This window comes from Protopterus annectens, chromosome 7.part1 (assembly GCF_019279795.1).
Source record: "Protopterus annectens isolate FY-2018-M chromosome 7.part1, PAN1.0, whole genome shotgun sequence".
NCBI lineage: Eukaryota > Metazoa > Chordata > Ceratodontiformes > Protopteridae > Protopterus > Protopterus annectens.
Window position 1 is genome coordinate 516179731 of NC_056740.1, and position 14652 is coordinate 516194382.

Below are 14652 nucleotides of genomic sequence, written 5' to 3' on the forward strand. Positions count from 1 at the left end.
GAAACACCTGTTGTTCTTAAAAGGGCAACTTGCACATATCCCATGTTGCATCTATTACAAGAGGTTTAAGAAATCACACAGTGGTAAGTCTAGCCTTGCTAGAGTTTTCTTTTGGTTTTTACTGATTGCTTTTCTGTGTGCCCTTTTTACTCATTGTTTTAGTCAGTCAGGTTCTGGAAAAGATGCCTGGGGTAAGAGGGAAGTCAATGACAAATAATAGCTCAGTCACTCTGAGATGGAAGAGGTGGCTGAGTGTGACCAAATGCTATCAAGTAAGCAGAGGTGCTTGCAAGGTAACAAAATGTCATTGACTAGGGCTGTGGGCTTTGTGCTACCAAGCAAGTGATGGCATCCTTCACAAGTATGCATGAGGGAACATGAACACACATGATGAAGCTAATGCACATCATCATGGTAATGCAGGCTCTCACATCATCTGCCGAGGTATGATTAGGGCCTGAAACAAAAATCTCTGATGGCTATGTGGGTGACAGCCACCCATGACTGGCTGTCACACCAGTTGAAAATGAAAGGGTGGTTGATTAAAGGAGAGCTGATGGTGGACAGCTAGTGGGAGATAAAAAGATGTAAGGGGGGGGGGCTTTCCTGTGCTTATTTTTAGTCTTCTTAAGAGTTCCCATTCAATATTTAAAGCCTTTTTTAAGTTGAACTACATACAATGAATGATCTGCATTATTTCCTGTTCTGAAGGTCACACAGTGACACTTTTTCATGATGCCTTAGAACTGCCGCTACTGATATCCATCCCATACATTCATAGCTTTTAAGTCACATTTGGCTCCTATAGAAACCTTCTAAACTGTTGTTAATATCCACAGAATTTACAAGGCAAGCAGGGAACAGAAGCAGATTGCTAGGCTTTTCTTTCATATCGCACACATGCCACACACACACAGTTACAGACAATTTAGACTTGTTAGTATATTAAGCAAATCCATGGAATGTGGGGAGCAATCAAGTACCTGGAGAAAATCCATGCAAACAAACTGAGGAGATACAGACTCAACACTGAAGGTGCCCTGGCTAAAAACCAAAACAGAGATCCTCTTTATGTGTGTTAAAATGTTACATGCTGTGCCACTGTGTTGCAATTACTGATGTTAGTGAATGCTTAAAGTTCTTCCTATGTGTGCATTTTTTTACTTGCTCAAGGCTTTGTAACAATTTTAATTTTTTTTACATGAAGCCCCTCAAAAATTTAATATGGTACTTAAAAACAAATTATTGTTCATTAAAACTACACTAATACATTTTATTAAACCAGTTCAAGCTTGTGTTATCAGTACAAGGGAAGAAAAAAGTCAGAACACTGTACAAATATGAGTACTGACATTCAGAAAAAGTGAAATGCAATATGCTTCTTCTTTTCTGTGATAAAAAGAATATCAACTTCAGTTCCACAGTGGCAGCCATGGCCAGCAGACTATGCTTTATGTGACCCTTTCAGAAATTGAATTTATAATCCAGTTTCTGACGGATGATATAGAACTCAGTCAGGCAGTCTCTGATGCACTCAGAAACACTCTGTTGTTAAAATAACTGGAGGGTATATTGTTCAGAACCAGTAAACATGCAGCATTTCATCCAGCAGTATACACTGAAGAAAAAAGATATAAAGAAACTGTATCGCAGAATAATACTTTAAGTTAAGAAATGCATTCTTTTAAGAAGTTGATCTAAAAATGCAATGTTTTTTAGCAGATGGCTTATGATGGCTACTACACATTACATACATTGAGAGCATAGCTTTCAGTTTGTAATTAAGTGACTAGATTTCATAAATGAACTTAATAAAGGTTACAGAAATATTATCTCCTTGTCACATTTATAGGAACAATGATACGGTTGGCTTTAAAAACAGAGATTATTTAATATGAACGATGACTGAATTATTTTCATTTGGCTGTTATGAAGTCTTTCTGCATACGTTGGTTCCTCTGGTAAATATAAAATTGTTATCCATTTACACTCATTAAATAGAAATTTGAGGGTGCAGTGGTTAGTGCTGTTGCCTTACAACAAGAAGTCCTTCAGTTTGATCCTCACTTAGGGCGTCTTCAGTACGGAGTCTGCATGTTCTCCCTGCATTTGTGTGAGTTTTCTCTGGGTGCTCTGGTTTCATTCCAAAGAGATAAATCTAGAATATTCCTCCCTGGGCCTCTGCTGAAAATAGGCTCTGTCCCAGTTAGGACTTTCCTGGTAAACAAATGTGTCAAACCTAAAAGAATTACTAAGTGTTCTTTAGCTCAATAAAATGTAAATCTAATCAGCAATGCACCGGCTTATCTTTTTAATTGAAAATGATTGACTTTTTTTTTTTTGCTGTACATAAATATCACATCTGTAAAAATATTAAAGCCATGTTCTGACAATATTCCTGAGCCACTGCCTGCTTAGTTGAGCTCATAACAGCCGTGTGTCGTGTAATATTTAAAACAATAATAATAAAAAGACTTTACCAGCAGATTAGTAGTGTATGTACATTATAGGTATAAAAGATATATGCATAGCAAAATTGATTAGATATTGTGCGCCACTGAAAATATTCGCACTATGGCTTTCTTAAAAATCCACACATTTCCTTATGCTTGTTAGTGAAGGTGACCAAACCATCCAATAATCATCATATGAAAAACAATATATTTCATTTTCTGTTTCTTCCTATGATGTCCTTTTAATATCAAATCACTTTCTTTGCAAGATAATGTTGTCATTTATTATTTTATTCACTTTGAGATGGATGGACATTTGAATCTCATCCCATTCCTTTTATCGCCACGATATTGTATTTAAATAATTTTTGCTTCTCTTTGTCAATCTCCATGAAGACCTGGGATAACACATTACTGCTTTAAATGTGTCACACTTTTTCTTCAGCATGTACATATCTATTTCATTAATTATGCTTGTTCTCGCATTACACTACTTTATTTTTAGGTCATCTGATACTGCTACAGATACTGATACTGATGCTGATACTGATACTTATCCAAATAGCAATACAGATACTGATACCAGTGCTGCTACAAATACCGATATTGATACTGATACAGGTACTGATACAAACACTGATACAGATACAGATACTGATACTGATACAAATACCGATACAGATACAGATACTGATACAGATACAGCTACAGATACTGATACTGATACAAATACTGATACAGATACTGATACCAATACTGCTACAGATACTGATATTGATACTGATACAGATACTGATACTGATACAAATACCGATACAGATACTGATACAAATACCGATACAGATACAGATACTGATATCGATACTGATACAGATACAGATACTGATACTGATACAGATACTGATACTGATACAGATACAGATACAGATACTGATACTGATACAGATACTGATACTGATACAAATACAGATACAGATACTGATACAGATTCTGATACTGATATAGATACTGATACAATGGTTTACATTCAGGAAATGTATGCCATGGCTCTTCAGTGGCTCTACCATGACTTGTGTATTAATGTTAATTGTATGCTACCAAAAAAAAAACACCAGAATTAACATGTAAGAGGGATGAAGGGAACACTCCCACAAATAGCAAAACTGTAGCATAAAAAATAGTTTATTTCCACTTTCATCCAAGCAAGGACATCATCAGAACAATTCAACTCTAAAAAAGATACCATATAAAGAAAATGCAACCAATGGCTATCACAACCCAATTAATGGTTAATTAATTGGGTTGTGATTGCCATTTGTTGAAAGCAGAAATAAACTAATTTTTATGCTAAAGTTTTGCTATTTGTGGGAGTGTTCCCTTTGTCCCTCTTACATGCTAATTCTGGTGTTTTTTTTTTTTTTGGTGTTTTAACTGTTACCATCTTCAGTTGGCACTGTTTATTATTGTTAACTTTATGCCACTTTGTTTATAAGAATTTGGCAAAACCAGCCTTTTTGAGTATATTGCACTGATTTATTTACTGCCTGATTGATTTTGATTGATAAATTTGGTCTCCTGCTCAACCAAATTAAAGTAAGAGTGTAATAGTCACAGAGGTTAGGTGGGGTAAGATACTGATATTACATATTCTGGAGGGTTAGTTTGTTAAGACAAAATCCAACAGAAACTTGTTATTAGAAACATAACTGGGGCTGCCAGATTCTTTTCTCAGTCAGACGAGGACACAGTTAGCTACTCAAAAGGGTCAGCTCTGCTAGGGCAAAGGAAATTGACATTAATTACTCTTATATCTCTCAACCTCTTAGAGCAAGAACTCTGGACAAATCCATAAATAACGCGGGGCCAAAGGCCCAAAAATAAAAGCACTTTTTTAAATATTGCTCTTACAGACTTAGAAAGTTGATAGAATAACACATTTTGCATTATCATGACTTTTCTGAATGGTATGAAGCCTGAAACTCAAATGTCTGCCATTATTTTCTGACTTTAATCCTCAATTACTTTCCAATAACTTTTCCAGAAAACCACAATTTTATGAGAAATACACCAAAAAATATGAGGCAAAAATCTGAACATTCTGTGAAAATCTGTACAGTTGAGAGGTATGAAATTTCACTCTAAAAGTAGTTCTTTTGGGGAAAATGAAGAAAACCCCACAGAAGCTGTACTGCCCCAGAAACAGCCTACGATGAGAGAAGAAGAGGAGCCCACCATAAAAGAAGTAAGAACAGCACTAAGGAAAATGAAGTCAGGGAAAGCAGCAGGGTCAGATGAGGTCACAGCAGATATGATAGAGATGCTGGGTAACATGGGGGTGAAGTGGCTCCTGAGGGGACTCACAGCAGTGTGGAGGGAAAGGCGTATCCCAGACAACTGGATAATAAGCATGCTAGCACCAGTGTACAAGAACAAAGGGGACATCCGCAACTATGGGCAGTACAGAGGCATCAAACTCCTATCTCAATGCATGAAAGTTCTGGAGAGGGTGACTGATAAATGGATACACAGAGAAGTAAAATGTAAAATGGGAGATGAGCAGTTTGCATTCAGATCAGGATGCAGCACAATTGACCTGATGCTTGCAGTGAGACAGATATTTAAAAAGAAGCTATGGATGAGACGGGCGTCCAACTGGGCATTCCTAGACTCAGAGAAAGCATATGACAAGGTCCCAAGAAAGCTGATCTGGGCAGTACTGCAGTGGTTTGAAGTCCCAGAAACATTGGTAGAATTAGTGCAGGCTATGTATAAGTATGAACAGTGTTCAGCCTCACAGAGGGGCTTCCAGTGGGAGAGGGTGTACACCAGGGTTCAACTCTGAGCCCACTGCTGTTCATACTGGTGATGGACTACATTAGCAAACAGGTTAGAGGGGACAGATCAAAAAAGTTGCTGTATGCAGATGATGTGGCTTTACAGGCAGACTCTGAGCTAGAACTTCAGCAAAGGATAGGAGAGTAGAATACAAAACTGAAGGCACATGGGATGAAACTATGCACAGATAAGATGGTGCTAAAGGCAGCAAATTGGGGAGATCAGAAGAAGCTGAGAATAAAGATAGAAGGGAAGACAGTTGAACAGGTAAACATCTTCAAGTATCTGGGAGGGGTGGTTGAGGAGAAGGGAAGTCTGAATGAAGAGGTCAAAGCTAGAATCAGAGGGGTTGCAGCCAACTGGCGTAAACTGTCAGGCATAGTCTATGACAGAAGAATGCCAAAGAAGCTGAAAAGTAAGGTATACAAGACAATGGTGTGTCCAGTACTACTGTATGCTACAGAAACCTCAGCAGTAAAGGCAGAGCAGATGAAGAAGCCAGAGGTGATGGAAATGAACTGCCTGAGAAGGGTTGTAGGATGCACAATGTGGGACAGATGAAGAAATGTGGACATAAGAGCAGAAGCCAAAGTATCTCCAATTGCAAAAAAAGATCAAAGAAAACTGATTATAGTGACTTGGACGCATGCAGAAAAGCAACAGACAATCTGGTGAGGGAGATTTGGGACAGACAGGAAGAAGGTAAGAGGAAGCGAGGATGTCCAGCAAAGAGGTGGATGGACTGTGTGAAAGAACATCTGTGACAGTCAGGCATGAGTGTTGAAGAAGGCAGGAGTGTGGCACTGAACTGAGAGAGATGGTGACAGTTAATATGATACCCCAACCTCATGCAGAAAGAATAGGAAAAAGGGGGCTGATGATGATGATTTGGGGGAAATGTTTGTAATAGGTTAATGAAGAAGTACAGTAAAAAGGGTTAGTGTAAAATAATGGGGATTGTGTTCATTTTATTTAGAGCAATGGCCCTCTTGGGAGGAGGATTGTTTAGGTTAAAGGAACAGCTGCCCACTGTAGTCCACTGTTAATTGCCACTGCCATGTTTTACCTACCATATGACCCTGAGATGTCATTTAACCAAGCAGTGCTTCCCAGTCGTACATGAAAAGGTACATTATGCTCTTAAGTGGTTAACAACTCAATTAAAAACACAAAACAAGTCATTATGGAACAAGCAAGTTGATTTTTAATCAGATGTAGACAGCTAACACCAACCTATTTGCTAGGACAGTCTTTTCAGACTGTCATGTAGTTAGGGAGATGGAGATCTAGGGGTTCTGAATCTGATTTAAGATAAGTTTTACAAACTCCCAATACATCAGGATTACATTGTTGGGTCCAGATATGAACTTCTTCCTATTTCTTGTTTGTGTTACCTGTGATTTATAAATAATGTGTTAGATATTATTAAGGAATTATGGGTTTGGTGATATTAAGACTACCAGGTATTTTGGATGGGGGTCCAGCGTTTGTGTCAATGTGAACATATAGTTGCAGAAGAAGATATTAAAGTTTAGCTTTCTGACATAATTTTCCTTTTACTGTTCTGATCTGCATCCATGAAATTGGGGCTTATTTTTGTGAATTAAAAGTCTGATAGTTTAGCTCAGACAGTTAAGTCTATGAGTTATTAACTTATTCACTCAAATGGATATCAGGAAGTTTGCACTATAGCTTCCAATGGGTGGAACCTAAGCCTTTTGACAGAATCAAATTATGTCCTCACATTTCAAACAAGTATTCATCTCTCTGGAACCCCAAGGTAATGAAAGAAGTATAAATGGCAAACCCTTCAGTACAAATTATTTTTATAGTGGTAGTATTCTTTATGTTCTAGGTCTTAAACTGAATTTTATAACTCAAAGTAAACACAGTGTCTCAGATTTAATAAAATTCTTGTAAGCATAGTGTACAGACTACATGGAAGGTACCATGGTCGTGTACACAGTACTCTCTCTGTAGCACACCATGCATAATAATGAAGGCACATTACTGAGGGAGAGATGTGTAATACGGTTATTGAATATGTGTAGGGAGTGTGTTACTGTTTCCAGAGATGAGTAGCACACCCCCTACATTGTCAAAGTGCAGGATATCAATGAATGCATATGCATTAATTTTTTTTTTATGTTTGCACAGTGCAGCGCATGGCAACTGTCACATGCCAGACATCTAAAAATGGAAACGGTATATTTAATTATGAATGCAAAGGTCAAGATTAAGCATAGCTGAGAAGGTTTGTGCAGTAAGCCATGGTGCTCAGCGGTGCTTAAACATAGTTGAGAGCTATATATAAAAGTATAACAACATTCTAGATGTCCACATAGGGTTCCTATCATGTTGTCGAACTTTTAAAAGTTTAAATGTCATATGGTCGACACCATATGATTGAACTTTTAAAGTTCAAACGTTGCAATGGAGATCCTCGTACAGTGTGGCAATGGAAGCTTTCCGTTGTCAGTACTGTAGTGCAATCTCTGAATTGGTATATTGAAAGAGTGGGGGGTGTGGAGGACATAGCCCCTCACATGGGAGGGGGTGCAGGGGGGCCTGCCCCCCTGCTTAAGCTTTCAAGTAGTTTTTTTTTTTTTTTTGATTTTTGAACTTTTAAAAGTTTGAACATATGGTCTCGACCATATGGTGTTCGAACTTTTAAAAGTTCAATTATCTGATATAGACCCATCCACATAGCCATATGGTTAGAATGACAGCCTTTTGTGCAGTAGGTGCAGCATCTGAGTACACAGAGGGGGTATTAAGCATTTATTTTCCAAATACAAATTATGTCAAATATTTTTAAATCCTGATGTACTGTGTTCAGCTAAGCTTTGCTAAGCCCTGTTAAGCCATGCCAAGCACCACTTAAACAAGATCCATTTTAGCACTGCTTGGCAGTGCACAGCTCAGCTTAGCTGGTTTGCACACTGCTAAGCAGTAAGAAGCACTGTTCAGTTGAGCTCAGCAGGTTTGACCAGTGCTAAGCAATTCCCCACATTTTAAAAAAATTGCCCAATGGTGTTAAAGTGTGGGAGAAGAGGGTATATTAAATGCAATAGGTGGGAATACTGCAGAATCCATTGGAGTTCAACCTGTGAGGATACTATGGCAGATTTTGGAAAGGGTACGTGCTTTGGGGCACAACAGTGAAGCACTGGAGAGTCCAGGGTCATGGCCGGACTCCTAGTGAAAAACCACGAAGACCGGCTCATGCAGGGTGGTTAACATGGTGCCGAGTACATAGCGGAGGTATGGGACCAGCTGCCAAGGGACTTCACCAGTGCAGCTGGTATCCCCTGCACAGGTGAGCAGTGTCATCACCACGACAATGAGCTGAAAAGAAGGAAAGGGGTACTCTTAGCTACTTGGGTCCAAGAGTTCCAGGGGGGCAATGTTCCACCAGTGTGTAAGTATGTTTACCTGTGTTTCACCAATACTTAACCTCGAATGTCTGCTAAACTGGTATGCATAATGGTGTACTTCTCTCCCAACAGCTGCAGAGGTTAGAGCTTGGAACATCAAGGTGCATGCAGGGTGCCTGGTCAGGTTGCACTGGGAGTGTGGTGAGTATGGATGTATCTTCCAATCTATAGTCATATAAGCAAGAAAGAGTAAAGCATTAACTGCCACTACATATATAAACAGATTTGAATGTATTGTAATGAATGTGGTCATAGACCTGGACTGCAATAATTGACTACTGCCAAATGTATTGCAATAAGCAGGAAAGAGTAAAGCAGTAACCTTGATTAATTAATTGAAATAAAGTATCTATCACAATACCTTTGAAATTACAGCTGTATTGCAACACCTGCATTACATTAACTGTTGGTCAATAAAAACTCAAAACTATACCAGTAAATGCATGAAGTTACCTGTAATAAACTGTTGTGCAATACTTGTGAAATAAGAGCTGGTATTTCCACTCAGTAGCAATATATTATGTACACCTGCATTTTATTTAGTAGGTTATCTAATCTCTCTGCCGTGATTGCATGTCATGCAGCTGTGTCCAACTGTCAATGCACTGTATTATAACACTGTGCTATTAGTAGCAGGCCATATTTTGTTTCCATGTTACCTCTAGGGAAAAAAATCAGCCAGTTAGATATCAGCAATGACTCAGTAGCTCAGTTTGTTAAATGTTGTGTACAAAGTACATCTTGCTAGACACAGATCAGGGTTCAAATCCACTTCCATGTACTAATACCTATTACTGCATTACATATGTTATGATAACAGATATTCTCTCCACAATGACTACTGGTAAAGGGTGAGTTAGCCTACAGTATGTGCAAAGAATTGTTTGTATAGATGTCACAGACCATCAAAATCATTCTCACGGATATGCTACTTACCCAAACAAGAAATGAAACAGGTGCAATAATAACAAAGTATAATAAAATAAAAGCAATAAAATTTGTTATCACAGATTATCATTCTTTCCACAGGGACACAGGTAAAAGGTCCATGTGCCTCCAGGCGGCAGCAGCGTGACTGACATCCCCACCCATGGGCAGTCAACACTCCTTGACTGCCCCAAAGGTGGGTGTGCTGGAGGCTGGGTGCCAGGGCCCTCACACCCCACCAAGTTTCCCAGTCTGTCCTCAGTCTGATGCAGGTGTTGTTCATAACTGTGATGCACAATCCTCCACACCATGGCCAGTAGTTGTTCCTCAGTCTGTGTAACCAATTGTTTGTTCATAAGACACAGACTGTTAAAATCATTCACACAAATGTGCTACTTACCCAAACAATAAATGAAACAGGTTCAATAATAACAAACTATAATAAAATAAAATAAAATGTGTAATCAAGGTATAGCTGTATTCCTAGAGTGTCTTGTAAAGGTTCATGCAATCAATTACTGCATGTGATGCATATGTCTCCTGCAGTCAGTGCTATTAGGTATGATCCCCATGCCTGCCAAGCATGGCATGATAGTTGTGCACTCTTTGTGCTGTACACATGCATGTCTCTCAAGTGTCACAATGTCATGGATGTATAACTGACATGATTATATGTCAATATCAAAGTAACAGTACATTAGCCCACAGTACTCTTTGGTAGTTATAAAGGTCCACTCGGTGTGCAAGTGTTCTTTGTATTTGTGTACCTGCAAGTGTTACTGCTTGGCCCATAGTGTCCCATGTGGATAGCTTGAGAGGTATGTATGAGCTACAGCAACTATAGGACACATTTACACATAAAGAAAGGACAGACCTGTAAAGTAGCTAGCATTACTGTTGTCAGCTATATAGCCCTTGGTGGTATTAATGGACTGTATTTTTCTCTCTTCCCACCCCTTATCTTCATATATTTATTATTGTTATATATTGGTTATGGTTTACTATTAACATATGTTGTTCTGTAAATGTTATGTTGGGCATGTGTTTTATTACTGTTATGTATTACTATGGTTGCATATTAACATATCTTGTTGAATTACCTATTCTGTTGGCCTTATGCCATAAATGTTACTAGCATGGTGTTAATATACTGACTGTTCTGTTATTTATTATTGTGTTTCACATAATATACGCATAATTGTAAAGGAGTTATTTCCAATGTTCTGGCATGCTATTACTAACAATGGTTTTGTTCATAACACACCTATGTTTATTGTTTTATCTCCATACCCACAGCACGTCTGGGTAGGCCAATTCCTGGTGACCCTCCTACCTTACCTCAGCCCACCATGGCACCAGGAACCAGCTCATCTGGGAGCCAAGCAGGTGGTGCCCCCTCCACTGGCACTGCACCACCTTTGGGTGGAACTGCTTCAGGGGATGGGGCTCATCCCCCCTGGAGCAGGGGCAAAGGGCAGATTGTCACCAAGGAACAACTACTGGCCATGGTGAGGAGGATTGCGCATCACAGTTATGAACAACACCTGCACCAGATTGAGGGCAGACTGGACAACTTGGTGGGATGTGAGGGCCCTGGCACCCAGCCTCCAGCACACCCGACTTTGGGGCAGTGAAGGAGTGTTGACTGCCCATGGGTGGGCATCTCAGTCATGCTGCTGCCGCCTGGAGGCACATGGACCTCTGATTCCATAACACCCTCCCTAGCCAAGTTGTTTACTCCCCTCATGTGTCACACACTGCCCCTGTATGCTGTATTGTTTGTCTTGTCTGTCTGCAAATGCAACCTCTCCTACTTAACTTACCTCCCCACACGTTCCTATATCCCTCCCCCAACATTCCACTCTATCCTTAAAAAAAGGGCACCTGTCCCACAAAGAAATATTGCCCCATACATAGCTCTCCATTTTGCACACATTTCCATTTGACACAAGTAATTATTATATTAATTAATGAATACAGTTATGTTGCTCTCATCCCTCTTTCTGGGGTGAGAGGCTCCAAATTCCAAATTCTGTAACACCAGCACAGCTGTTACTGTACAAGAAATGGAAAGCTATGGTCCTTTCCTAACCTCTAACTGCACAACCCTACCTGCCTTTCAGTATGTTTTCCCCCTGCTTGCCCCTATTTCACCACTTTCCTATCACCCCTTTTTCTTTTCTTTTTTTCTTTTTAGCACAGGTTTAAGCCGAGCTAAGTGCCATGCAAACCCACTTAAAACTGCCTTAATCAGCTTTTGTGTTTCTCACAGTGTTAGGCACATCTGCAAAATAATCTCCCCTGCCACATGTCAAACCTGTACCCCTGTCGACTACAGCACAGTGCATTTGCCCACTCAGCTCCAAGTTATAAAACAGTTGTTTCAACCAACATATACTAATTGCCACTAACACACTACAAGTACATGTAATGGGAACAATGGGAGTGTATTTGTGACTGTGATGCAGGCACTACACCAGTACACAGCAAAATAAATAATAATGGATGTACGTGAAACCTGTGATAGCAGCTAGAGCTGTCAACTGTACAGACTGTTGCAGAATGTCCACAGTTTTGCCCCCTAGTTTTGGCATGGTTTTCACAAAAACATATCTGTCTGCTAAAGTACTGGCAAATCACTAAAGATTGAGGTTAGAAAATCATGACAGACGTTTGAGTGTCATATCATACCCATCAGAAAACACATGCTAATGCAAATCCTGTGTCACAGACTGTATGCATGCACATATACCTTGCAAATACACCTGCTGCATAACTGACTCAGTAGCTCAGTCTGTTAAATGCCTTGGATACAGTGTATTTTGCCTCCCACTGTCCTGGGTTTGAATCCAGTGTGTTGCACATCAATTACATTCTTGTGAATACAGCAAATAATGATTGAGTCATGCAATTTTAATCAAAAGAGGTTGCTGTTACTCAATTAACTGCTACCTATGTTTGCAAGTCAAAGGTCTGTAGGTAGGGACACACTGCGCATATTCATATGGCCTACTTATACGTCACCTACTACTTTCTGACTGGCACTGTTACATAACATATGTACCTTTAGTACATGCCTTGACTGGACTGTTATGGGTATCCTCACCCTGGCTCTGCTGTAACAACAGAGCTGACACTGCTCCCTCATTGATACATACAGCTTGCTGTCCTCCAAAGTGTTCACACACCCCACTATGAGTCCAAGGCAAAAAGCAGCTGCTGCATCCTGCAACATATGCAGCTTTATGTTAGGCTACCTGCTAAGACCTACCATACCTCGCAACCCCTTAGAAGAAGGGGTCCACACAACACCCATACATAAAGGGGTGGGTCAAAGGTCAAGTAACAGGGACATGCTTTACAGTCTGCCCCTACAAACTCACTGATCTTATAGACCAGCAGCAAAATGCATAATCTGATGGGTATGATGTCTGACACTCACATGTCTCTTCCCCTTTACTGACCTTAACCCACCATGTATAACCCTGAACTGCCAGATAATCACAGTGTCATTTGACAATGCCAAACATAGCATGCAAATCTGTGGACATACCTCATAAATCTCAAAAGTGGACAGTATTTGTACCTACCCTCTGTGATGATGTAGTCTCCACACCTTAGTAATGTCCATCTCAAAGACTAATAAAGGGGCCAAGGCCTACATGAAGGCCTTATATAATAAACTGTTGTGTCATGTCATTGGTTAATGAAAGTGCAACCCAGCTGTTCTGGATGCAATTAGCAGGTCTGAGCCACAGATTGGTGCACAGGCAATTACCTGTTAGTGAGCATTACCTACAAAAACAGGCAGCTGCCTATGGAAAACAGGTCTGTAACTTGCTTTACAAAGACAGACTGTGATTTAGGAAGCATTTTTTCTTGAGGATTTGTTCAGAAAAAGGGTTACATCACTCTACCAGGTATGTAATACAAGTCCACATATAATGGGATGCAGCTGGGAGGATGCAGTTATGGGGAATAGGGATTACAACAGCAGGCCTGCAGCATATCTCTGAGAATGACATGTTGGTGATATTCTGCTGTCCAACAGCTGCAGACATGCCTCTCAACTATACCTGCTGTGAATTAAATCACAGCTGTGGTCCTCTCAGTCCTTCCTACAATTGTTGGCTCCTGTACAGATGCTACTGGATTATGTGTTAGATATACTGACAGTAAGTAAGGGCAAACACAGCTGCCATATCACATGATGTGCTGTCATTCTCAGCTTCTCTCAGTCTGTGAATGTCACACAGGAATAGTTCAGACATTGTAATGGTGTCTCTGACTGTCCCTGATGTGCTCTAGCTAGGTCACTGTTTTGTTGACATTCTTATCTCATCACATGAGTGCTATGGCTAGCATACCTGGCAATCCCCCGACATCAGGAATTCAGGTCATTGCCATTATTAGTGGGAGGATACAGGCCTAATCTCATCAACAGAGTGTACATATTGGTCATACAGATTAAGAGTATGAATTGAATAACAGATATTACTGTAGCTTAACTTTTTCTGGGGGTTCTGGCGTGTGACAGCCAGATTCTCTGTATTCTGAGAACAACCATCAATTATTGGCCAACCATTTTCCAGACATCCACATGTTTGTGGCAAAAGGACCACATATATCAGGCACACCTACACATTCTGCAAACATCTGTGTACTGGAGAAGTAGGACACCTGCAGGGAAGATACCCTCCAGCATGTTTGCATTGCTGTCTGTCATTGTGGCACACTGATGTTGCTGGACTGTCCCCATATACTTGTAATAACACACACTTATTTTTTTGACAGTGGCTGTATGACACAGTACTGGGATGTTGCCCATAGGGAACACACCACAGTAGATGGCATTGATGGGTGTGGAGACATACAGCACACTCTGCCATGGCACACAGGGACATAAATGGTATTGCTATTATGTTGCTGATAGCCACATATATAATGTGCTGATAGAGTGAGGGGTATGACGTGGGAGGTAGCAGTGGATAGTGCAGGCC